The 26,768-nt window shown below is 35.8% G+C and overlaps 1 protein-coding gene across 1 annotated transcript in view; it reads left to right on the top strand.

Annotated features, from left to right (window-relative positions):
- The window catches only part of LOC145674572 (uncharacterized), a 410,151-nt gene extending 405,479 nt beyond the window's left edge, over positions 1-4,672 (top strand). The window contains exon 4 of the mRNA XM_081744760.1: positions 4,397-4,672. The gene's annotated coding sequence lies outside the window, so the exon portion shown is untranslated. The remainder of the gene's footprint in view (positions 1-4,396) is intronic.
- Positions 4,673-26,768: the final 22,096 nt, after the last annotated feature.

Raw genomic sequence — 26,768 nt, 5'->3', positions numbered from 1 at the left:
TTTATTAAAATTGATAAATTGGGGGAGGGGGTAATTCTGTGACACTCGTGTTATGGTGCAAGAGAGGGAGTGTTTGAAAAGTTACTTGTAAAAAATATAACGCGTTACAAGTTACTTTACTTTCCCTTAAAATGTAACTCGTTACTTTTAGGGCCGAAACTTTTAATATGTAAATATATATATTCTTATTATTTCAATTTTCCGTACTACTACTACTACTACTACTACTACTATTCATTGATTGATTGATTGATTTTAGTTTAGCGTCCCTTTCAGCAGCGAGCTATATGAGACGTGGACCTACTGATTAACGTGGAATCCGAACCACATGAGCTCCCGCCGGGAATCGAACCCGTACTACTACTACTACTACTACTACTATTATTATTATTATTATTATTATTATTATTATTATTATTATTATTATTATTATTATTATTATTATTATTATTATTATTATTATTATTATTATTGCACTTTCTGATTTTCCTCAATCATAGTAAATGTTTAGAACTGTAGGTTCATAATAGTAGTAAGATATGGATTCTTATCTTTTTTCTTTGTTGAAATTGAAACATTTTTTCCCATAAGGAATTGCAACTTCTAATGTCTTCATAAGTATAAACAGAATAGTACTATTCAACTTTCATATATTTCACAAATAACAATAATACCTACACAGTAAAAAATGGTTGTGTTAATTCAACTCAATTTTAACACAGGGCAGTGGTACCAGAGTAACTACCACTATTCAGTGTTAGTTCAACACATACTCCACGTTGTTGGCGTTTAACACAGGGGATGTGTTACGTCTATAACACACAACCGGTGTTGAGCCGTGCCGTAAGCGTTAATGAACCACAAAATTACTCCCCCAAAATATGTTAAATCGCCTATATGCGTAATGTGTTTACATTATGGTGAGTCTAAAAAAATACTTTAAACAAATAAAAAAAATGTACTCCAATGACGGGGGGACACGAAGTACCAACCTTTCAATTACTAGCCGCGTGCTCTTCCGACTTGGCTACTGAGGGGATGTAGGAAATGTCGCTTGTAGAGGGATAAATTGTTGAGGTCTTTTGAATTTGGCTAGTCAGAGTGGTCCTTTAAGCCGACTATATTCGACGATAACCGTTCGGGATAAGAGAAAATCTGCTCGTTATGTAGACCTAATTTTATACCAAAATGACGACTGTCTATTTACTTTATTTTATAGTTCTTCCATATTCACTTTCAAATGATCGGCGCCAGTTGCAATCTAATAAAGTTGATGTGTTTGTTGCTTCTAGTACACAATCGCTTAGAAAAAGAAGCAATTAAAGCATCAAATGTGGGAGATGAATTCAGAACACCTAAATGGCACATGCCTAGCACATCTTGTGCTGTTAGGGTTTCTTCAGAAACATTATATAAAACAATTGAAAACACATCGCGCGGTTTGCATTTTGAAATTTTGCGTATACCTGGATTTGTTTAAGTATTTCTTTCTACTCTGTTTGTCTTAGCTTCAATTCAAAAGCCTTTATAACTAGATGTCCAATATATTTGGCAATTACGCAGAAAACAACACCAAAGATTCTACAGTTGTGTTAATTTAACACTCAGGCTGTGTGTCATTTCAACTACCGGCATTTGACACACAATTCCAAATGGAGAGTGAGTTGTTCTAACCACTTGTTTGTGTTATATTTTAACACAATCGTGTTAACACATAGACATGTCGTTGAAATAACACAACGATTTTTTGCAGTGTAGCACGGTGATGTAATGAAAGCGTTGCTCGTATTCGGGATACCTAGTTCCTATCACAGAGTTGGCTGTTCCATTTTACTTTCAAATTCTTTCCACTATTATCATCAGCTTTTAAGAAAAGTATTTTTTTTTCAAATGTTCAAACGGTAAAATATGTTTGTTCTCCATCTTTATATAAAAAAGAACACCAACCGAAGTAAACTAGACTATCATTGCACTCACAATTCACTCACTGAATGTATTGACTTGGAGCTGTCAAAATCTATGACAAAGCTTCGAAGTGTTTGTAATCAGTACAGGTGATTTCTCTGAGGCTGTACTCATCTTCCAAAAACAGCAAATGGCACTAAGTTTTTATCTGTTTCTCCGTGCATCGGTGACTGATTGTCGGTCACTGACATGTTCCATTGCTCCGTTCTGAGAAATTCACTTAAAGGAAAGAGTTGAGTTGATTTTGGGTTTAACGTCCCGTTCAGCAACGAGGCTATATGAGACGTGGACCTCCTGATTAACGTGGAATCCGAACCATATGAGTTCCCGCCGGAAATCGAACCCGGGTCTTCCACGCGAAAGGCGCGTACGCTAACCGCTTAGCCACGGAGGAGCTCACTTAAAGGAAAGAAACACTTGTTTACAAAAAACATACGTAAATATATAGCAGTTTCTCATCCGAGTTGAGTTAATTTTAGTTTAGTGTCCCTTTCAGCAGCGAGGCTATATGAGACGTGGACTTACTCATTAACGTGGAATCCGAAACACATGAGCTCCCGCCCGGAATCGAACCCGGGTCTCCCACGCCAAAGGCGCGTACGCTAATCGCTTAGCCACGGAGGAGCTCAGTTTCTCAACCGAAAGGTAACGCAAAGAAAAGTAATCCAAACTAGGCAGGATACTTGAAGAATTGTAACGCATTAAAATAACAGCTAGTTTTGTTAAGTTACTTCCTAAGACTGAAGAAAGGACGGCAACACAAATTGACTATAACGGGAAAAACTTTTTGGAACACGTTCAAAAGAAAAAGAAAGAAAGAAAGAAAGAAAGAAAAAGAAAAAATCAGGACAAAGCTAACCTTAATGAACTTACTGGCGGGAAAATTGAACGTTCTCATTGAAGAAGCATCTCATCTGAAGCTCGGGTGTCTCTGATGGGGGGGACAGGGAAGATTAATCCTCCCCCAAATTTTCTGTAAATGATGAAATGGGTGAAGACTGAAGTGTTCCGTAACCCATCCCAGAGGTTCCGGATTCGATTCCCGACGATGTACACAAGGAAGATTTTATTTATTTTTTTTCCTTACAATTATTGTTGTAGTCTCAAGGCTCGAAGAGCACGCTGTAATTTCTCTTTTTTTTCTTTCTGTTAATAATAAATGATGGCACAAGGCAAATGTCCTTTCCTACCCAAGCTTCCGCAAAGCTAGTTAATATTTCACTTCTGGATTCCTTTATTCTCTTCCTGTCTGTCCTAACTTCCCTATAGGTCTGCATTCTTAAAGCTTGCTGACTTTGGGCTTCATGACGTATGTGGGAGGTGCCAGTTTGGACACCACCGTCCCATGTTCGGATTAGGAGGAGGAGAGAGGCGGAGTTTCAACCAAACCCCGGAAACGAATGATGAACAAAATCAGGAGGATGAGGAACGATGGGGGCCTGCTTGACGATTAGTGTATGAAGGTGAGATCGCACGCTGAAGGATCCTTTCTACGATGGAACTACATCAAGCTCAAAAGGTAAATCACCGCAGAAACAATCAGGAACGAACACACCAAAAGTCTCTCTAATTTGTTAAAGTCAAATCTTGTCTTAACCTTTTCCTTAACGTTTGCTGTGCCAATTATCTAAAACCAATTATCTGGTTCGATTCCCGACTACGAAAGTATGTGATAGAGAACACGGCGTCTGTGGGTTTTCTAGGATTACTTTCATTTCCTTTCACATTCTCATTCCACCAATTCTTCCATCATCATTCAAGTGCCTTAAGTATCGTCTCCCTGAAATTAAAGGGCATAAACGTCGGAAGTTAAACTGACAAATTTCATTTCATTTCATTTCTATAGCGATCAACGTTAAAACCGGAGATGGTGAATTTTCTGCTATAAGAACCTACTTTTCCCTTACGGTTTTTATTCTATGAAGATCAACGTTAAACATAATAGTGTTTTATATTTGAAAGTTCGGGTTTGAATGGCGTTTGTAGGCCTTTCAATAAGAGATGATCTAGGGTTGAATAAGGAAAAATTTGGTGGAAAGCTGGAACAAATTTTATTTTCTTTATAAAAGTGTCCGTAACAACATGCTAATTTTGAATCCCTCTACCTCTCCGGATTTGGCCGCCATCTTGGAAACATGGCACCATTTTTTTTTGTAAATATCTCGCATGGAATGCATTTTAGAGCAAAACATGTTATTACAAAATAATAATAATAATAATAATAATAATATACATTAAATTCTCTACAAGAAATGTTATATTCATTTTTTCTCTAGGATACACCGTTTAGATGCTATAAGTGTGCTAATTACGAATTTATTTTTCAGCATCGCTTTGTAGCAGAATCTTAGCGAAAATTTTCTAATACTATTTTTTGTTTTAGTGTTTTTTTTTATAAAAAATAAATTAATATATTTTTCATTCATTGCAGCTGCGTCTAAGGATAAGTAATCAGGTCTATTGGATCATCTATGTTCAAGATATCGTCAGCTAAAAGATGTTTTATCTGTGAGAGACTTCTCAGTGAGGGTGTTACGTATATAGTAGCAGAAAAGTGATTGAAAACATTAGTAGGCTGCAGTATTGAAGTGAAAGAAGGAAAGAAATGGCAACTTAAAGGACTGGAAGGTGTTACGGTCCATGAAAAGTGTAGAAAAATTTATAGAAAAGCAAGAAGTAAGCAAAGCTTTGCTATAACGACGTACCTCATCACCTACGCGATAATTCTTAGGTTAGAAGTACTAAGATTTAATTTTCAAGATGCCTGCCTGTGGACAATGTAGGTCAGATTAATTTTTAAACAAGCAGAGTTAAAAAAAAAAAAAAAAACTTGTGAGTGAGCCTGAAAGTGTACATCGCGTCGAGACAATTCAAGTTAAAGATTCTATTATGGAAGCAGCCGACAGAAGAAATGACGGTTGGGTAAAAGAAGTTGATATTAGAATTGGCAATGGTCATGATTTAGTTGCTGCTGAAGGCAGATACCATTTCTCATGCATGCGAAAGTTCTACAAGATATCTTCTGGAATGAAACATGGTCGTCCGAAAGATGGTGTTGTTTCAGATGCTGTGACTTGTGCTTTCAACTAAATGGAAGCTAACAAGAAAGAGAGCCAATACACTGCTACAAACAATACACAATCAACTGCTACAAAGCGATGTTGAAAAATAAATTCGTAATCAGCACACCCATAGCATCTAAACGGTGTTTCCTAGAGAAAAAATGAAGATAACATTTCTTGTAGAGAATTTAATCTAGATTTTTTTTTTAGTAACATGTTTTGCTCTAAAATGCATTCCATGCGAGATATTTACAAAAAACTAATTTTTGACGCAATTTTTCCAAGATGGCGGCCAAATCCGGGTAGAGGGGTGCAAAATTAGTATATTGTTACGGATACTTTTATAAAGAAAGTAAAATTTGTTCCAGCTTTCCACCATTTTTTCCTTATTCAACCCTAGATCATCTCTTATTGACAGGCCTATAAACGCCATTCAAACCCGAGCTTTCAAATATAAAACACTATTATGTTTAACGTTGATCTTCATAGAATAAAAAACGTAAGGGACAAGTAGTTTCTTGTCGCAGAAAATCCACCTCCTTCATTGACTAACCTATTAAGAGAAAAGGTCGGGTGAATTAATACCGCTTCTGGTTTTAGTAGAGACTTAACCTTCGAGTAGTCGCGCCGCGGTCAAAAGCACCTCAGGGAATTTTTTTTTTATCGTATGTCCACCCTGTTAGTCGGACAGACTCCACCGTCCAGCTAATCTTCGCCCTCACTTTCACGATCATTCCTGCTCAATCACTCCGTTATGCGTTGTTTAGTTTAACTACTAGTGATTTATTAGTGACTCTGCGGTGCTTTCCACCGCGCGCGACTAAACGTGTAATTTTTTTTCAGTGCTTCACTCCGCACGTGACCTTTGCTTTGGAGATATTTCAAGGTTTATAAATATAAATATTTTTTTAGTGGACAGAAGAGAGGTCGACAGAGTTAACAAATTGGCACAAAATGTGAAAAAAGATGAAACTAGAAATGAACAGCTTAAAATAACGGAGGGGAATGTAACGAACGGACTATTCGGATAAATCAGCCAAGATGATCTCGTGGAAGCTTTGTCTAAAAAAGATGATAACAAATAAGATAATGCAGAAATAAGTGAACACAAATGTGGAAGTGAGGAGTCTGCAAGCAAGTTTGAAGATATTAAACCCAGAAATGACCAGCGATTCTCCGAATGATGTCTGAGCAGCAGAAGCCGAAATAAGCGATGACGAAGTGGAAAACAATATAAAATTGAAGATAACCTAAAATAATTCAATGTAGTGGTGTATAGGTGAAGTTTTAAAATAACATGACCGTAAAATAATTCAGTGTATATTTGATTTGATTTCAATTCAGCGCACCTTTCAGCATCGAGGCTATATGAGACGTGGACCTACTGCTTAACGTGGAATCCGAACCACATGAGCTCTCACCGGGAATCGAACCCGGAAGTTCCACTCCAAAAGCGTGTATGCTAACCGCTTAGCTACAAGTGAGCTCTAATTGAATGCAAAATACACTGTGAAGTTTTGTTTTTGTTATGTGTATATAGTATTTATTTTACTAATTTACAATTACATTTCTAATTTTAGACGAACCAAAGAGTTGACTTCCAAATGTATTATTATAAAGAAAGAAATATTGTATTTCGTTACAAAAACAAAAGAACATAATCATGATTCGAGTTTTCAATAAAACCATTGCACAGTTATCTATCTAAATTTTATTTTATTTTATTTTATTTTAGTTCAAGCACAACACAACAGGCTCTAGGCCCAATTATTGTGTTGCCTTTGACAACGAAATACATATTAATACAAAACAATGAGATATACAAATAATTAAAAGAAATACACATTACAAAATAAACAATTAAAAAAAACATACACACATTCATATTGTCTTTAGCATATGAGCTCCTTATATGCCGTTTTCAAAACATGCCTGTTTAATTGCTCTTTTGTACACACTTTCCGACATGCTAAATATATCAATATTGAAGTCTTTTTCGACTTCATTGTGGAGAGTGCTTATCCTCCATATAGGAGATTTCCGAAGGATATTTGTTCTTGCCTTTCTTTGATAAAACGTAGATGTGTTTCCTATCCTCGTTCTGGTTGATGGGACTTGAAAACAAAGCAACGAACGCAGCTCAATAGAGTCAATTTTATCATGTATTAATTTATATAAAAATATTAGATCATTATATCTTCTTCTTTCGTATAAAGTGGGTAGTTGATAATTTTCCAGTAACTCTCTGTAAGATTCATATTTCGGGTAAAGCCCAGTTTTCCTGTACGTTAGAAGTCTTAGGAATTTTTTCTGTATTCCCTCAATCATATCACAGTATTTTTGCGTATTTGGTGTCCACACAACAGTAGCATATTCTAACTTTGACCGAACGTAAGTGAAATACAATTTCATTAAAGTTAAATCATTACGAAACTCTTTACCTAGCCTCATGATAAAACCAAGGTTTCTATAAGCCTCGCTCGTTACTGTTTCCATATGATGCTTAAATGTTAAATTTTGATCAAAGAAAATTCCAAGATCTTTGATATACTTGGGAGACTTTAATTTTGTCCCATCAATCGAATAAGTATAGTCTACATAACTATTCTTACGTGTAAAACGTAGGAAGTTACATTTATTTACATTCATTTTAAATTTATTTTTATTACACCATTCCATAATGTTAGTTAAGTCTTGTTGTACTTTCTCGCAATCATCAATTGAATCTACCTTAATATATATTTTGAGGTCGTCTGCAAATAGAAGACAGTTAGCATGTTTAATTCTAGTCGGCAAATCATTCACTGCTAAGAGAAACAAAAGCGGTCCGAGATTTGAGCCCTGGGGAACTCCTGACAAAGCATTGAACTTTTCAGAGATGCACCCTTTATAAACAACTGATTGCCTACGGTTACTTAAGTAGGAAGATATTAACTGTTTGTACTCTTGAGAAAAGTGGAAAGAGTTTAGTTTGGCTAGTAAAATGTCATGATCCACTAGGTCGAAGGCTTTAGAAAAGTCAGTATAGATTACATCCACCTGACTACCTTTATCTATCTCCGTTGAGATGTAGTTAGTAATGATGGCCAGGTTCGTGGATGTTGATCTGTCTCGTACAAAGCCGTGTTGATAGGTCGATAGCACGGGTTTCACATGATTTAGAACACGTTGATAAATAATCTGTTCAAATACCTTTGAGAATGGTGACAATACTGATATGGGTCTAAATTTATCTATATCTTTAGTTCCGTTGGCCTTCGGTATCGGACAGATTATGGTTTCTTTCCACTTTTCTGGAAAAATTCTTGTCTTTACTGAGATATTCGCTATAATATGTATGGGATATTTAAGAATGTCCATACAACCTTTCAGTATATAAGGTGGTATGCCATCTGAACCACAAGACGTTTTTTGGCTTCAATTTTCTTATCGCTTCTTCTACTTCTTCCATTTTTATTTCATTGAGTACTAACAGATCTAATGTATCATATACAGGTTTGTCAGGAGTGTAATGTTGTATATTATATTTAGCACCGACATCTGAGTATACTGACCGAAAATAATTAGCAAACGCATTAGCAATATCGTTGTTGTTTTTTAATTCCTGACCATTAAAGATAAGAAACCCAGTTGAAATATGTTTAGTTTTACTTTTAATGTAGTTCCAGAAATAACAAGGGTCTGTGCCTATTTTATTTTCCGTTTCTAATATGAACGTTCTAAGAGCTTGTGATATTTCTAGTTTTATTTCCCTGCGCATTTTGCGAAACTCCTCCCTGTGAAATGAAATATTCCCCTTTCCACTTTTCCACTTTTCGTGATGGTATGATTTTGCTTTAAGTTTTTTAATGATACTAGCCGTAAACCAGCACGGATAATTATGGTTAGTGAGTTTCTTAGGAGGAACACTTGCACCTAAAACGTTATGAAGTATTTCGTAAAATTTATCTACTACAACATCAACATCATTTGAAAGCTTAAGACAGTCCCAATTCACATTTGATAAATCATTATACATTTTTAAGAAGTTAGCCCTTCTAAAGTTGTAACCCTGGAAGTTATTTTGGGATTTCATTTTTGGTGGTCGTTTATATGACCATAAGATTACCAGTGCTGGATGATCTGACTTGTAACAAAAAGAAGCAAATTTTATTCTAAATAACAATTTAAAAACAGTAAAGGTCTAATTGTAGGTTTCTCTAATAGTTATTACCTCAAAACTTATTACAATAATACATATATTATTCCCTCATAATCAAAACAAACAAAATTATATTTCTAATACAAGAAAAAATGTTTAAAATGATATTTGAAACACATTATATTCATGCGGTCCTTTTGACCGCGCGCGACTACTCGCGTTACTTCGGCAGCGCGACAGGGATAAGGACGGAGATGAAAAGAATTTTTCGGTCACTTAATCAATTTTATAAAACCACTTTTCAATATCTATTACCTTTTTTACTTTATAATGATCAACCTAGGAACCAGTAATGGTTTATTCCTACCATTTCCGGTTCGAATATTTTCTGCGTAAGTGAAGTTGATTTCTAATTTTTGAATGAATTTGGTGGTGGTGCGTCAAGTAGTCAATGACAGTTTTTTGTCTCACAGATTGACAGACAGGGTAAATATCGTCCCTTTGTTTGCAAAGTGTCGTATCTCAGTTTTTCTCATTTTTCAGGAGAGCGGTTTGAAATTTTGCACCTATTTCACTTTTCTATTGCGCTCGTGTTTACCAACAAATATTTACCAATTTTTGACACTATGTAGCCCAGAGTGCATTCATTCATACCACATGTTCAAATGATATAATATTGTAACAATTAAACATAAAATATATGTTATTAGAATGTTATTTGAGATACGCCACTTTGCAAAAAAAAAAATGTTTGTTTTAAGAATGAGTTACGTCACTGTGCATAGTTCCTGGGATATAAGAATAATGTCAAATTGAAGTTGAAAACTGTAAATTTTTCCATTTCTATACGTCTAAGATTCTGAAGTTATAAAAAATAGTAAACAAATGATAGAAGGAAAAGTCATATTCCTTTCATTAATTAATTAAATATCTTTATGAAATTAATATTAAAAGAACATACTAATAAGGCTTATGATCTTCCAGCTAAAAAGGAAAGAATGTAGTATGAAATTAATACTACAAATGAACACTACTAAGTAAATATGAAACTGTATGAAAGAAGAATAAAATTCAAGACAGTGTATAAATAATGAATTTAAAAATAAGTTATCGTTACTAAACTAGAGTATAAATAGTATTCTTTTAGGTAAACATGAGTATAACTAAAATGAGTACATTTAATAGCACCTTCATACAGTACTGAAAATTACTGAACCATGTCCATAAAGTAATTGGCAAAAAACAGTCCTGAAGTTAACAAAACTACAAAAAGAAAGAAACTCGTTTTGTTTGAAACCATTCTAATGGTCGAGGTGCAAGTAAAATTGCTGGTTCTCAGACATTCGTATGAGAGGAGTAGGTCTGTTGCACAGAGATATTATGTCTTGGGCGACTTTAAGTTTTCCGACCTTAAAATATTCTACGTTCTTCTTGGGGCACTTAAGTTAGAGTTCCTTGTAGTCTAATTGTAGATGGCCTGTCTTGTAAGAAAATAGTTGTCGCCAGTGACGTAACTAAGGGGGAGAGGGAAAGGGTACTTGTGCCATGGGCACTGGATTGGGAGGCGCAAAACAGGGCAAATATTTATTTTCATTATAAGGCAAGGGAAGGAGTTTTAGCTAACTAAAGATCATTAAAAAAAGTACTTCAGAAACTTAACAGAACAACAACGACTCACCAACCTTAGCATCATATTCATAGAGCCCATGTTAGCTTCAAAACTATCTTTTGAGGACATTGTAAAAACTTGTCCAGCCAAAAGAGCAAGAAAAGTTAAATTTTAGTTCCAGCTTTTTGTCTTTTCATATAACTTACATTGATTTAAGAGATTTACAAAACATCGGAGTATAATACTTGAGACAACAGCTTGAATGTTTGTCATAATCAAATATTCTGTTCTGAAGCAACAGACGGCTGATTCATTCTATACATATGCACATCCCGATATAATTCCAGAAACATTGTGGTTTGCAGTTACAATGATAAGACTATAAGAATGCGTCAAGCATGCTACTCTTAGATCATTTGGCAATCAAATAATAATTAGGTTGGTGTTTTATCTTGTACTAACAGTTAACTTATGTACTACAATTTTGAAATCAAGCTTTAACACTTGATGAGAATATGGAATAAGAGAATTTCTGTGCGATGCCAATATCATGTATAGTTGAGGAGCGTTTCGGTTTGGTTGGCCAGAGGGGGCGGTAAGGCGAGTTTATGCCCCGGGCGATAACTTGCCTAGTTGCGATGCTGCTTGTCGGTGACCTCTTCAAAACTCTTACTTAAATCATGTTCTTCCAGTTTACGTCTTTTGCATTATTTCCCTCTGATTCTCGAATTTATAGAATTCTAAGTTCTTTGGAGAGCTGCTTGAAGTTGACGAAGTCACTATGCTGTAGTTCCACTACCTCAAAAGGCTGCTTTCTACGAGCCAGCTTGATCACAGGGACCAATTTTGAAGGCACATAAATATTTCCTGCTTGCTTAAACAACATATTAAAGCAAATTACACATTAAAGTGAACACACACACACACACACACACAAATAGAAAGTCGTTTTAGTTACGACTCTGTGTGAATAGAAACTTACCTTAATTTTTCTTGCAAACTGTCGTATCTTGAGTTACGGCAGTTTGAGAAAAATTTAATTCTCTACAATTGAGAACTGCGACGAACATCAAACTGCTTATTCCACAGTTATATTTAGGTATTTAGATACGACTATTAGAGAGAATTATATAGATTCTAAAGGGGAATTCGGGGCTGGTCTTAACTCAAAAATCGATTTTTTTTTTTTAGATACAACACTTTGCAAACAAAGGGACGATATGTAACGAAGTTTTAGTAAATCAATTTCCTTAAGAACGTTTGTTTCTAACCAAAGATGCCCGAACTCATGAGCTCAGCACCCATGAGTTCGGAACTCACGTACACAATGTGAGCGTAAGTTTGCGTGAGCCTGAGTTCCAAATCATGTTGTTAGTGTCACGTCAACTGAACGTTATGTTGAAATGATCTTATGAGTGTGAGACCGAGTGAGCGTGATGAATATTTCCCGATGTGAGCGTGAGATCGAGTGAGCGTGATATAGAGATGGTGATGTGAGCGTGAAGTTGAGATAATCACGTGAGAGTGAGGTCAAGTGAGCTTGATGTAGAGATAATCTTACGAACGTTAGGTTGAGTGAGCTTGATGTTGGGTTGACGGTGTATTAGTGAGATCAATTGAGCGTGAAGTTGAAATGGTTTTATGAGCCTGAGTTCGAGTGAGTGTGATGTCGGAATGATGTAAGCGTGAGTTCGAGTGAGTGTGATGTAGAAATGATGTTGTGAGCGTGAGTTCGAGTGAGTATGATGTCGATATGATTTTTTGAGCGTGAGTTTGAGTGAGAATGATGACGAAATGATTTTCTGAGCGTGAGTTCCAGTAAGCGTCATGTCGAAACGATGTCTTGAGCGTGAGTTTTTGAGATTAGTCCAACGTGGGCACCTTTGTTCTTAACTGCAGTACATTTGTTTGGGCAGTAAACGTTGATAATTTTTTCTAACCTCACACAAACAATGGCTGTACTAACTCTATTAGCCACTGATGAGTTTCATGTTCTATCTGCAAAGACTACCTTCAAATGAAATGAAATCTTTTAGTTTAACGTTCAACGATTATGCCCATTAGGCTAAGGGAGACAAGGATTAAAGCAAGTGAATGATGATAAATGAAACAGTTGAATCAGAATGAAGAGGAAACAAGAGTACCCCGAGAAAACCCACGCACACTGTGTTTGTCCCCCACAAAACTCATTTCGCGCGAGCTGGGATCGAACTAAGGACCCCATGCATCAGAGGTGAACACTCTACTCCTGACCAACCGCGACCCCGCCCGTAACATTAGAAATTACCCATTATTGTATTATATAAATCTATTTACATATTAAACTCTTTAAGCAGATAACATATAAAAACAAGAATTTTAGAATTGATTTTAAAAATGGATCAAAAGATTGCAATCTTGGCCAATAATTTTATGAACGATCAGAAAAATACATCAAAAGATTGCTATCTTGGTCAAGAAATAGTTTGTGGATCAGGGGCTACAAAATTTTTGAACGGCCCCTAAATCGAGTTTCTTATTTTCTACAGAATAAGCACATCATACTGAGTTAAGTCATACTTTGGGTTTAGCTACTTATATGTAGTTCTTCAGATATAAAACCTACAAGAAAAATTTTGATTCGAATATAATGGATCTTTTGATCCAAAATTGGATCAGGGGCTACAAAAGTTTTGAATGTCCCCTAAATCGAGTTTTCGTATTTCTTACGAAATAAGCACATCGTACTGAGTTAAGTGATAATATATGTTGTTCTCCAGATGTAAGACCTACAAGAAAATTTTTGACTGAAGTATATTGGATATTTGATCCAAAAATAGATCTTTACAAACTCCTTAATTTGACTTACGATGAAAAAATACTTAAAGCAAATAATGACTGTCCAATAGTCAAATAAAGAACTGTTACTCAAATCAGTGTTTAAAAAGTATTCACTAAGTCACTAGCACTATTGCCTATGGGCCCGGAGGTTCAATGCCGTGCTCACAAAAGATCTGCATTGACTTCTATCCTTTGCGAAACTGATCCAGTTTCTACTTTGAAGTATTATTTCTGCGAGATCCATCTTAATATTGTCCTTCCATCTACACCTAGATTTTCCTAATGCTTGTTTCCCGATTGGATTTCCAGTTAAAACTTTGAAAGCGTTCCTACTTTCTTCCATCTTATCTACATAACCTGCCCACCTGAGGTTCCTAGATTTGATGACCCTAACAATGTTTGGTAAACGGTATAAATTATGTAGTTCCTCGTTTTGAAGTTTCCATCATTCACCATTCCTGTTTCTCTTGGGGTTTAGAATCTTGTCTCAAATACTTTCAGTCTACGTACTTCCCTCAAAGTAAGCGACCATGTTTCGCAACCATGCAGCACAAAAGGTGTGATTATTTTTTTTATATAAGTTGATCGTTAAAGGGTATTCACGTTTAGATAAATCTCCAATTGTCCTCTTTACTTTAATTTGAGAACTCGAATAAACTAGAACAATTTTAAGGCTTAGTCATCCATGGAGTTACGGTGAAAATGATCTCAAAGTTGAGAAATTTATATTGATATATACTTTTTTACCATTGACATAAGCGGTAGTTGTTTTTTTTTTTTAGATCAATATTTCAAGTTAAGTCTAGTAAGACAGGCTAGAATATAAAAATAACCAGTTTAGTCGTTTAACGCTCTCGATGCATGAAGTAGTGAACGCTAGAAAAACCTTCGCTACCAATTATTTCCCCATCCTCTATATTGCCCTGGTCTCACACCGCCAGATTTCTTATTTCCCAAAATAAAAATGTCGCTGAAAAATCTCGTTATATTTAGATACTGAGGTTATCTCCACTTTAGAGACTTATGTTCTATCCAATGTGACACTTTCTACAAATATGAAAATTGAAATTCCAGAAAATTTAAATGCGTTTGCAGAAATGTGATACTTTCCCTACTGAGAAAATGGAAATGGACAAATAGCATACAGGGTGTGGGAGGTATTTCAGAACAAAATAATGTCGCTGGCAATAAGAAACAGACACTGGAGGGAGGGCATTTATTACATTTCAACGTACCGTACTTATCGTCGGTGAAGGGACGAAGTGGCGTAACATGGAAATGCGATTTTGAATTATGACCACTATCCATTCTTATTTAACCTGCTCGATCACCTATAAATAATTTTGCACCGTGATTCTTTATATTAACAAAGGTATGAACGAAGCGTTCTGAAAATTCGTGGTATGGACGTTCCGAAAATGGCGTATCTTGGAATACGCAGCACGGTATAACATTCAGTGAGGCATTTTAAACCGCCCTCTGTAAAATTATAAAACTCTAGATATGCCACTTCGCTCCTTCACCGACGTTATGTGATCACATCCACAATGTATTACATCATGCAATGAAACTTCCGTGAGCTGCATTAACCCTCGAGAAGTCGCACTGAAAAAGTAACGCGAGTAGTCGCGCGCGGTCAAAAGGACCGCAGGAACATAATGTGTTGTAAATATCGTTTTAAACATTTTTCTTGTATTAGAAACGTAATTTTGTATATTTTCTGATTACAAGGGAATAACATTTTTTTATAATAAGTTTTACAGTAACAACTATTGGAGAAATCTACAATTAGACATGTCCTTTGTTTTATTTCTCATTTGGAATAAAATGTTTTTTGTTACATATTTCTTTAGATAGATAGCTACGCACTGGTCTTATTGAAAATTCTAAATCTTATGATGATCTTTTGTTTTTGTCAACTCTGGTTCGTCTAAAATTAGAAATGCGATAGTAAATTAGTGAAAAATATACTACATAAACATAACACTAAAACAAAGCTTCACAGCGCATTTTACATTGAATTAGAGCTCACTCGTTGCTAAGCGGTAAGCATACACGCCTCTGGCGTGTGACTTCTGGCTTAGATTCACGGTGAGACTTCATGTGGTTCCTTCGTTAAGCAGTAGGTTCACGTCTCATATAGCCTTGATGTTGAAAAGGGCGCTAAATTGAAATCAAATCAAATTTACATTGCATTATTTTACGGTCCTGTTATTTTGAAACTTCACCTATAAAGCACTACATTGAATTATTTTAGGTTATCTTCAAATTTACACTGTTCTACACTTCGTCGTCGCTTATTTCGTCCTCTCCTGCTCTGACTACATTCGGGGAATCGCTGGTTATTTCTGGGTTTAAGATCTTCAGATTCGCTCGCAGACTCTTCACTTCACCTTTCGAGTTCACTCACTTTATATATATATATATATATATATATATATATATATATATATATATATATATATATATATATATATATATATATATATATATATATATATATATATATATATATATATATTTGTGATGATATTCCTCAGACAAAGCTTCTACGAGATCATCTCGGCTGATTTATCCAAATAGTCCATTTCTATCATTTCCCTCCGTTGTTTTAAGCTGTTCATTTCTAATTTTCTCTTTTTTCATACTTGGTATCAGTTTGTTAACTCTGTCGTCCTCTTTTCCGTCCATTAAAATTATATTCATGTTTATAAAGCTTAAAGCATCTCCAAAACAAAGGTCACGTGCAGAGCGAAACACTGAGAAAAAACATTACACGGTTAGTCGCGCGCGGTGGAAAGCACCGCAGAATCACTAAACAATCCTAGTAGTTAAACTAAACAACGGATAACGGAGTGATTGAGCAGGAATGTTCGGGAAGGTGAGGGGGAAGATTAGCTAGACGGAGAAGTCTGTCGGACAAACAGAATGGACACACGATCGAAAATAATTTCCCTGTGGTGCTTTTGACCGCGGCGCGACTACTCGAGGTTTAAACAGCCACCACACGCTGTCGAAACCGCCTGTTGGCAGTAATGTGGTAGATCTTTCGAATATTCGCCATTGTGTCCAGAACAGCTACCCTTAGAGCTGGAACAGTGTTTGTGGATCCTTACTGAATATCTCAACTACATCTCATACGTGGTAGTCCATTAGGTTAAGATCTGTGAGCTGGAGAGCTATATGTTGGAAATGGTGTAATCAAGAAAATTGTCAGCCAGTTATTCTTGCCTGTTATGGGCTGTGTGGAATAGAGCGGAATCCTGCCGAAAAGTTTTTGCCTTCCACGAGCCTCAGCAGTAGTCCAGGGTCAATCATATTCAGCATTTCGAGTGTCTTTGACATCTTGGCGAAAGAAACGTGAAGGCATCACGTTAACTTCATTGCTTATGACCCCCAAAATCACCACGAAGCTAGAAATTTGGTATTCATGACAGTGGCTTTCACATAGCTACTGAAAAGTTTTGCAGTTGAACTTCTTCCGGTTCTGAACAATGTTATTTTTTTCATATTGGAGAGAAACCATTTTGGGCTCCTCCGAATGTTTAAGCTTTTCCACGAGGTGCTTGCCTCTCATAAGTCGGTTTGTAATTTTTTCTGTTGGACAAGAACTGCCCTCTCCGCACCAAGTATGACTTGTAACTTAGGTTGTCACGTACCGCAGGTCGGATTGTGGCTTCGTTACCCGCAGCTGTCTGGCGTGTGCCCGTATGGACTTCCTAAGTCGCCATCGGTGGCAGCTTGGGCACAGTATAGACTAATGGTTCAGTATGAAGAACATTATGAGATGTTCTTTTTGTAATGTGTCCTGGTATTAGAGAATTAACTAATAATCCTGCAGGAGTATAAAGATGACTATACTCAAACTTATGTGAAATAGTTTGAACTTCGCAATTAGTAAATGATTTATTGAAAACCATGTTCGTTAAACATTTCGATGGGGAAGTGACTCGTAAACTAGACGTCTCGCATAAAAATAAAAATGAATGCCATTTACATAACAATTTATTGATTTCCATTAATTTGTTGTCGCTTTCATATACCTTTTCTGGAATATTATATTTCACAAGCTTATCAGAATGTAACATTCCTAAATTGGAAACTTGAAACAATTTTGAAATTTTGTTTGGTGTTACTACTGGTGTTTTCAAAACTAAATCATCATTCAGTGTCTCAAAATTGAAATTAACCAAAAATACAGATGAAATTGAATAAAATAAACCTATATCATGGACATACAAAGTATCTTTTAAAATTGCATGGTTTTTAACTAAACTTAAAACTTGCTTTGAATTTAATATTTCGTGAGTCACTCTATTTTGAAGAATATCAGATACCATTTTCATAATCCTTTGCTGTGATTGATAGTACGAAAACATTGCAAGCAAATAGTTTTCTATGCTAACTACTTTACAAAATCCTTCTTCTATCTGTGATTTCATTTTCAGCATAGTGTGTTTGACTGTTAAGGCTACATTCTGTACAATTTTAACTTCATGATTAAAAGCTTTCTTGAGATTTTGAACTTCAGTTGTTAACAAATGATCATGTTCCTGTAACGCATTTACAGATGCCTTTAATTGACTGGTTTGATAAAAATTATAACCTGAAAGACCTAAAGATGTAAGACCAAGTATCCAAGATACAATTGATCTCCGATTACGATGTTTAGGTACACAATGAACTGAATTGTTCGAAAATTGGAAAGCACATGGTATAACGTCTCTAATTTCTGCAAAAAATTCTCTTTCATGTACCAATAATTCTTGCCTGAATTGAGTCCAATCTGTACAACTATCATTGTGTGGTAACGTGAAATTAATATCCAAATGAATCCGAAGCGTAGTATAGATGTTCTCTGCATCATGAACTGCAAAGCCTGCTTGCGAAATAGCAATGCCTAGTTCTGCTAAAGTAATTTGTTGCTGAGGGTCAAGATTTAGCTCACAGTAGCTACTCATGGACCATACAAGAATCAGAGTCATGGAAATCCAATTCATCTGAAATGAATAAAAATTTCCACTAAGCGGCTTGTTGAAAATGAAATCTCAGATTTAAAATTTATTTATAGGATGTTCTCTAATCTAATGTTTACTTTACAGGATCATTTTTTTTCTCTAATGTTGATTCGTTTCTCTAAGTGAGTAAGAAAAATCCATAATTCCTAATCTAACCCAAAAGGATAGAATAGAAAACGACACAATTGAAGATTATTAAATTACGTTTTGATATTGAAATTTAGAAAATGTTAACATATTTCTATGTCAACTTCCGTCGATTGTCTGGACTTGGTTGAGGTTCAGCGTCCAGAATTCGCTGAAGCATATCAAAACGCAAAATAATAAGATAGTCCACCACCAGTTAATACCTATACTAAATAATGTTATATTTCATAAACTCTTTTTTTTTACACTAACGTTCCCATTTGGCAATTGGAATCTTCGTAAAACGGACGTAGTCTTCTAATATCAAATGAATCCTCGACTTCTTCATTTTTCAAATTTCGATAGCGAATTCGATACGAATTTTCATTCAATTTTTCAACAATTGTCCCTTGCGTTCTAAATTTGTTTCCAAAGCAAGTCGGAACTCCTTTCTGCGGGTTAACACCTTGGATTAGGACTTTCTGTCCTAAATGAAATTTTTGATCGGAGTACTTTCTCTGAAAGTATTGTTTCTGCGACTCAAATCTCTTAGAAAGATTTTTCGCTGCAATCTCCCTCGCATCCTGTACATTATTGATTCGGACTTCATTCTCCACGAACTTGCATGGAAGATCTAACTTCGCATCCAACATCGTTCTCGCTTCAAATCCGAAAAGAAGATAAAAAGGCGAAAAACGGGTACCTTCATGTTTGTGGGTATTAATACAAAATGTTATATTTGCCAAAGCCGTGTCCCAGTCATTTGATTTCTTGTTTACAAAATGTCGAAGGCATGTTTGTATTTTGTCGTTAAATTTCTCAGCTAATCCAATGGTATAGCTACTAGCTGTATTCGCAAACTTCAACTTGATGTTGAATCGTTCTGCCATTTCTTCCATGATCTTCGATTTGTGGGATGTCAATCTATCTAAGTAAATTAATTGAGGAATACCAAACTTGAGAATTATTTCCTCATAAATGGCATTAGTTATCGTTTCTGCCGTAATGTCAGGAAGACTTTTAGTCACCAAATATCTTTTACAAGCATCCACCATTGTTAAAATGTATTTATGTTTGTGTGTAGCCGATAAGGGAAAAGGCCCACACTCGTCGATCACTATTGTACTCATAGCAGAGTATGCTGGATAGGTTTGTGGATGTAGAGGTGTTCGACCAGATCTTCGTTTGTTCACCTGACAAGATATACACTGCTGACAACGTTTCTGTACGTACTGCTTTAAGGCTGGCATGTAAACTTTCTTAACTGCTTCTGAATACGTTTTTGAAAAACTTAGATGTCCCCCTCCTAGATTAGAAGAATGAACACAGTCAAAAACATAGTCTCTTAAAGAAGAAGGAATACATAATAAATAATTAATTCCTCCAGGATGTTTTTGTTTACGAAAAAGACGTCCGTCCTTGATCTCAAAGTAGTACGATTGTCTTTCCGTCTTCGCGTCCTTCGGTTCTTCTCCTTCCAAAACTCGGATGATTTGACCGCAAAAAGAGTCCTCCCTCTGAAGTTTGCCGACATCAACGTCCTCCCTGAATGAAATGAATGTATTCAGGTCTTCAACATCAAAGTCCTCTTTTGTTGGTTGATTATTTGTTTCCCTGGAAAGTACATCTGCCACATTGTCTGAAGACTTAACATGAATAGGAATATACTGATATTCTGCTAGCTGTAGTTGCCATCTCGCTAACTTCGATGGTAGGTTAGGAGTATTTTTCAAGTAGGTAATTGACCTATTGTCACAAAGCAACTTGAACTCTCGACCAATTAAGAATACTCTAAGCGCTTTGAATGCACTTAGCACTGCGAGTAACTCTAAAGAATAAATGTCCAGATTCTTCTCACTGTCTCGCAAATTCCTGCTGTAGTAGGCTATTGGATACCACTTCTTATCTTCATCGCATTGCATCAAAATTCCACTCACAGATTTTCGGGAAGCATCTGTGTATAAAGCTAGAGGTTTCTTCGCATCCTACGGCTTCAGTATGGGTGTCTTCATCAATTCCGATTTTAATCTATCAAAACTTCTCTGGTGTTCGTCTGTCCAATGAAATTTCACATTTTTTCTCGTCAGTTTTTGAAGAGGGTCCACTATTTCGGCATAATCCTTGACGAATTTCCGAACATAATTCGTAAGTCCCAAAAATGATTTCAATTTTTTAGTTGATGTAGGTGTCTGAAATGTTTTGATTGAATTAATGATCTTGTCCGAAATTTTGTAACCAAACCTGGATAATTCATGTCCTAACGCTATTACTTTATCGTGGATAAACTTACATTTCTCAACAGAAAGCTTCAGACCTACATTACGTAATCTTTGAAACACTTTTTCTAAAATCTCAACCATCTGCTCCTGAGAATTCGTTGAAATCAGGACGTCATCCATATAACACATCACATGTTCAGGATAAACGTTCGCTAAACACATGAACATAATTCTACTAAATATTGCTGGAGAATTTAAGAAACCTTGGGGAATCGAACGATAACGAAATGACCCGATTTGAGGCAAATTAAAAGCTGTATAAGGTCTAGATTGTTCTGCCAAAGGAACACAATGAAATGCATTCTTGATATCTAACGAACAATAGTACAGTCTTCCTCCTATAGTAGATAAAATGTCATGTATTGGTGGTAAAGAAACGGATTGTAACACTGCGTGAGAATTAAGGAGACGCGAATCCAAACATAGACGTAAATCTCCATTTTTCTTCTTTACAAACAGCACGGGCGAGTTATATGGGCTTTCACTATATTCAATAACTTTTTGGTCTAAAAGAAGATTGATTTGTTCTCTAATTGGTGGTCTAAGGGCCGCAGGAATGGGATACTGTCTTCTATAGAAAGGAACCTGTGTTTTTAACTCTATTACATGCTCATAATTCTTAATTCTCCCTATAGAATCCTCTGACCAAGCAAACACGTCGGCATACCTATAGCATAAATCAATCAATTGTTCTCTAATCTCAGGTTTAACCTCTGTACCAACATCTAGTTTTGTACTATCAAACATTTTCTGATCTTTCAACAACTGTTCTGAATCTACATCCTCTGACTGTACATTGAAACATTGAAAATCACTTAAATATGCCAAATCTTCGGCATACCCTAAAATCTCATTTTTCGCTAACGAAATTGAAGACACAAAAGGATTAATAACTTGTACAAAGTGTTGTTTGGGAGATAAAACTGTCCTAGGAATCAAAATTCCTGTCTTGTCTTGTAACGATTTGTTTGGTTCAAGTAACCATTCCTTTCCTGTCTTTGAATTCGCTAATTTTACTTCAACAAATTGTTTCGTTCGAGGCGGAATAGTAACATCATTAACCAAAACAAACGCAGGGTTCATACTATTACAAACTAAATTATTAGCCTGTGGTGATAATTCCTTTGAAATATCCCTGTTATCACTTATAGCAAACCTAGGAGGTTTTCCAAATCTACGTAGCAACAAAACATTTCTATTCAAGTCTATTTGTGCTCTCTGGGATACTAAAAGGTCATTCCCTAACAACATGTCTTGGGAAAAATTGTTTAATACGCGAAAAGCATGATGAAATGTTCTCCCATTTATCTTAAAACGAACAATTGCTATTTTATTTATCAAAAGAGAATTTTGAGTAATTCCTTTTATGCGTGTATCAATATTCAAAATCTTAGCCTTTGGTGAAACTAAATTTTCTCTAATTATTGATATTTGTGAAGCCGAATCTAACACAGCATGAGCATTCTTATCTTCTATCAGTATTGGCATTAAAATCATATTGTTTTGAGTGATAATGGAGGATTTTACAACGTGACCCTTGTTCCCGAATACTGCGTTATCTGTAAATGTACCTCCCACATTTACAGACATTACGCGTTTAAAGACTGTTTCCGCAATAAACATGTGTCCTCTGTGTGAAATCCATGACCACAAACAGAACAAATGGGATGTGTTTGTGCCTGAGTCGGATAATGTTGATAATTACTACCATACATAGGTGTTTGGAACTGGTAATTGTGAAAATTACCTCTAGGATAAAATTGATTTCTCGACTGGCCTCTAAAATTTCTATAGTTACCACGGAATCGACCTCTAAAATTTCCTCTTTGACTAGAGTTATGATTCTGATTTCCTCTATTTTGTCTGAAAAAGTTATTCCCTTTTCCTTGAAAATTCTGTCTGTTTTTATTACCATTGTTTTTATTACTACTATTACTGTTATTCTGATCAGATTGTTGCTGACTAATCTGTAAAGTTAATTTCTCTAACTTTTTCTCTAACGACTGCAATTGATCGGAGCTAACTGGACTTTGTGCCTGATTACTTGATTGACTCTGCACTTTCGGATCACTAGCCTCCTGCTTAACTAACTTTTTCTTTTTCTTCCTTTTTTCCTGATTGTTCAGCGGTTTCACCTCTACTTCACTATCTTACTCGACCTCGGAAGAATCTGCTGTTAATGAAGTTTTCAACTTTGGAAGTACGGACTTCCAAGATTGTTTCGTAACGGAAGTATTACGTTCGCGTTTTTCCCTTCTCTGTACACGAGCTTTATTTTTCTCAAGCTTAACTAAAACACCTAACATTTCTTCTACAGTTGTAAATTCATATACTCCAATGCGCTCTAAATAATAAGGTTGTAATGCAGAGGCTATAAGAGCAATCACCCTTTCCTCTGACAACTTGTCATCAAATCTCTGAATCAGCAAAAGCATGTCATACACAAAGTTCGTAACTGGTTCATCAGGTTTTTGTATTCTTTCTCGCAATTGATCTTCTATGTCTAAACCTAGTGTAGATCTACCAAATTCCTTAAAAATAAGTGTTTTTAAATTGTCATAAGATTGTGGCTCTTCACTTTGTCTCTGTAAAAATACCCGTAACCTTTTTCTAAATTGCCCTGTAAATGCTAACGGTAACATTTCCTTTTTCTTAGTTTCGTCCCAACCATTGATCCTACATACGTCATCATATTCTTCCATAAATAAACGTATATCATCACCACTTTTGACATCGAACCTCGGAATAGGCAACAAATCTCGAGCAATCTCAACCTTAACCGAATTGTTTGCCGGAGTTTCTGTATTCGTTCCCTGATTCATTTTGCTGTTTAGCGTAGTATTATATTTATGTGGAAATCTTGTTTGCGTTTGCGCTGACTTTTTCTTTAATTTCACTACATGTAAATGTATGTCATCTAACAATTCTGTTAACTCATCAATGGGCATGAGCAAAATAAGGCAAGAAAAATAATCTTTTAACTTAAATAACTAATATAACATTGTACTCTATGTAATATAACCTTAAATTGATAAACCACCTTAAATAAACCTTAGCACTTAAATTCTAAAAAGTTTAAATACACTTTGAAATGTGATTGCACACTCCCGCTCTTGGTGAAACATTACGATACCGAAATCAATTTGAACAGTGAATTTCAACATACAAAATAGCTTGAAGCACTATCCAAAAGACCGTGCACTCCACCATGCTAAAACCTTAAAAATAGGTTTGCAATCTACCTTAAACGTGACCGGTTTTGTGACGTAAAAGGCAGTTAGAAACTTCTGGAGGCATGTCGAACGGAGACCTCTTGTCTGGGCCGCAAACCCCAAACAATTCTCATACATGAAAACTACTGAATGGCCTTAACATCCACCCAGTTCCTCCAAGAAGTAATTTAAACTAATGCAAGTCTTGGGGGCGTAGATAGCGTAGCTCAGAATTAGAAACATGGGAGTAGAATTTCAAAGATAAAATTCGATAACACAGAAATAATTTAGGATAAGAATTTAATGAACTGATCTTGAATGACTGAATAACTACAGAGCATGATGTGGACTGGTATGACTTAAAGACTAGAGAAGACAATGCATAATCACTTACTTTTGGTAACGATGACGAGCAGAACCTCTGATGGACAGAATGACGGAGTGACAGAAACTAATTATGAATAATTTGACTCGCAGAGTTTCGACGTCAAAATAGAACTTCTCCTCCCCGGAAGAGAATCCGGTAGTATTTATATGATTTTTCCGTCATGTCAACATTCTTGCACATTCTTTCTGAGTCTTCCTAGTTCTAGAAGTCATCGCCGGTCATTTGCATTGTAGAAGTCAAGGCACTCTAAATTTTCCATTGGATTATGAATCCTAAAGAATATTCAAACTGCCTCCACTTCATACATTGCCTGTTTTATACAAATTTTAAAATCCAATTAAATATTATGTTTCTTTACATTGTGGTACACAATAATATGCACATCCCGATATAATTCCAGAAACATTGTGGTTTGCAGTTACTATGATAAGACTATAAGAATGCGTCAATCATGCTACTCTCAGATCATTTTGCAATCAAATACTAATTAGTTTGGTGTTTTATCTTGTACTAACAGTTAACTTATGTACTACAATTTTGAAATCAAGCTTTAACACTTGATGAGAATATGGAATAAGAGAATTTCTGTGCGATGCCAATATCATGTATAGTTGAGGAGCGTTTTGGTTTGGTTGGTCAGAGGGGGCGGTAAGGCGAGTTTATGCCCCGGGCGATAACTTGCCTAGTTGCGATGCTGCTTGTCAGTGACCTCTTCAAAACTCTTACTTAAATCCTGTTCTTCCAGTTTACGCCTTTTGCATTATTTCCCTCTCATTCTCGAATTTATAGAATTCTGAGTTCTTTGGAGAGCTGCTTGAAGTTGACGAAGTCACTATGCTGTACTTCCGCTACCTCAAAAGGCTGCTTTCTACGAGCCAGCTTGATCACAGGGACCAATTGTGAAGGCACATAAATATTTCCTGCTTTCTTAAACAACAATTAAAACAAATTACACATTAAAGTGAACACACACACACACACATACAAACAGAAAGTCGTTTGAGATACGACTCTGTGTGAATAGAAACTTACCTTAATTTTTCTTGCAAACTGTCGTATCTTGAGTTACGGCAGTTTGAGAGAAATTTAATTTTCTACAATTGAGAACTGCGACGAACATCAAACTGCTTATTCCACAGTTATATTTAGGTATTTAGATACGACTATTAAAGAGAATTATATAGCTCCTAAAGGGGAATTCGGGGCTGGTCTTAACTCAAAAATCGATTTTTTTTAGATACGACACTTTGCAAACAAAGAGACGATATGTAACGAAGTTTTAGTAAATCAATTTCCTTAAGAACATTTGTTTCTAACCAAAGATGCCCGAACTCATGAGCTCAGCACCCATGAGTTCGGAACTCACGTTCACAACGTGAGCGTAAGTTTGCGTGAGCCTGAGTTCCAAATCATGTTAGTGTGACGTCAACTGAACGTTATTTTGAAATGATGTTATGAGTGTGAGACCGAGTGAGCGTGATGAATATTTCACGATGTGAGCGTGAGATCGAGTGAGCATGATATACAGATGGTGATGTGAGCGTGAAGTTGAGATAATGATGTGAGAGTTAGGTCAAGTGAGCTTGATGTAGAGATAATCTTATGAACGTTAGGTTGAGTGAGCTTGATGTTGGGTTGACGGTGTATTAGTTAGGTCAATTGAGCGTGAAGTTGAAATGATTTTATGAGCCTGAGTTCGAGTAAGTGTGATGTGGGAATAATGTAAGCGTGAGTTCGAGTGAGTGTGATGTAGAAATGATGTTGTGAGCGTGAGTTCGAATGAGTATGATGTCGATATTATTTTGTGAGCGTGAGTTTGAGTGAGAATTATGACGAAATAATTTTCTGAGCGTGAGTTCCAGTAAGCGTCATGTCGAAACGATGTCTTGAGCGTGAGTTTTTGAGATTAGTCCAACGTGGGCACCTTTGTTCTTAACTGCAGTACATTTGTTTGGGCAGTAAACGTTGATAATTTTTTCTAACCTCACACAAACAATGGCTGTACTAACTCTATTAGCCACTGATGAGTTTCATGTTCTATCTGCAAAGACTACCTTCAAATGAAATGAAATCTTTTAGTTTAACGTTCAACGATTATGCCCATTAGGCTAAGGGAGACAAGGATTAAAGCAAGTGAATGATGATAAA

The sequence above is a fragment of the Thermobia domestica genome, chromosome 17 (genome assembly GCF_964235325.1).
Source record: "Thermobia domestica chromosome 17, izTheDome1.hap1.1, whole genome shotgun sequence".
Lineage (NCBI taxonomy): Eukaryota > Metazoa > Arthropoda > Insecta > Zygentoma > Lepismatidae > Thermobia > Thermobia domestica.
This window is presented reverse-complemented; position numbering and strand designations above follow the sequence as displayed.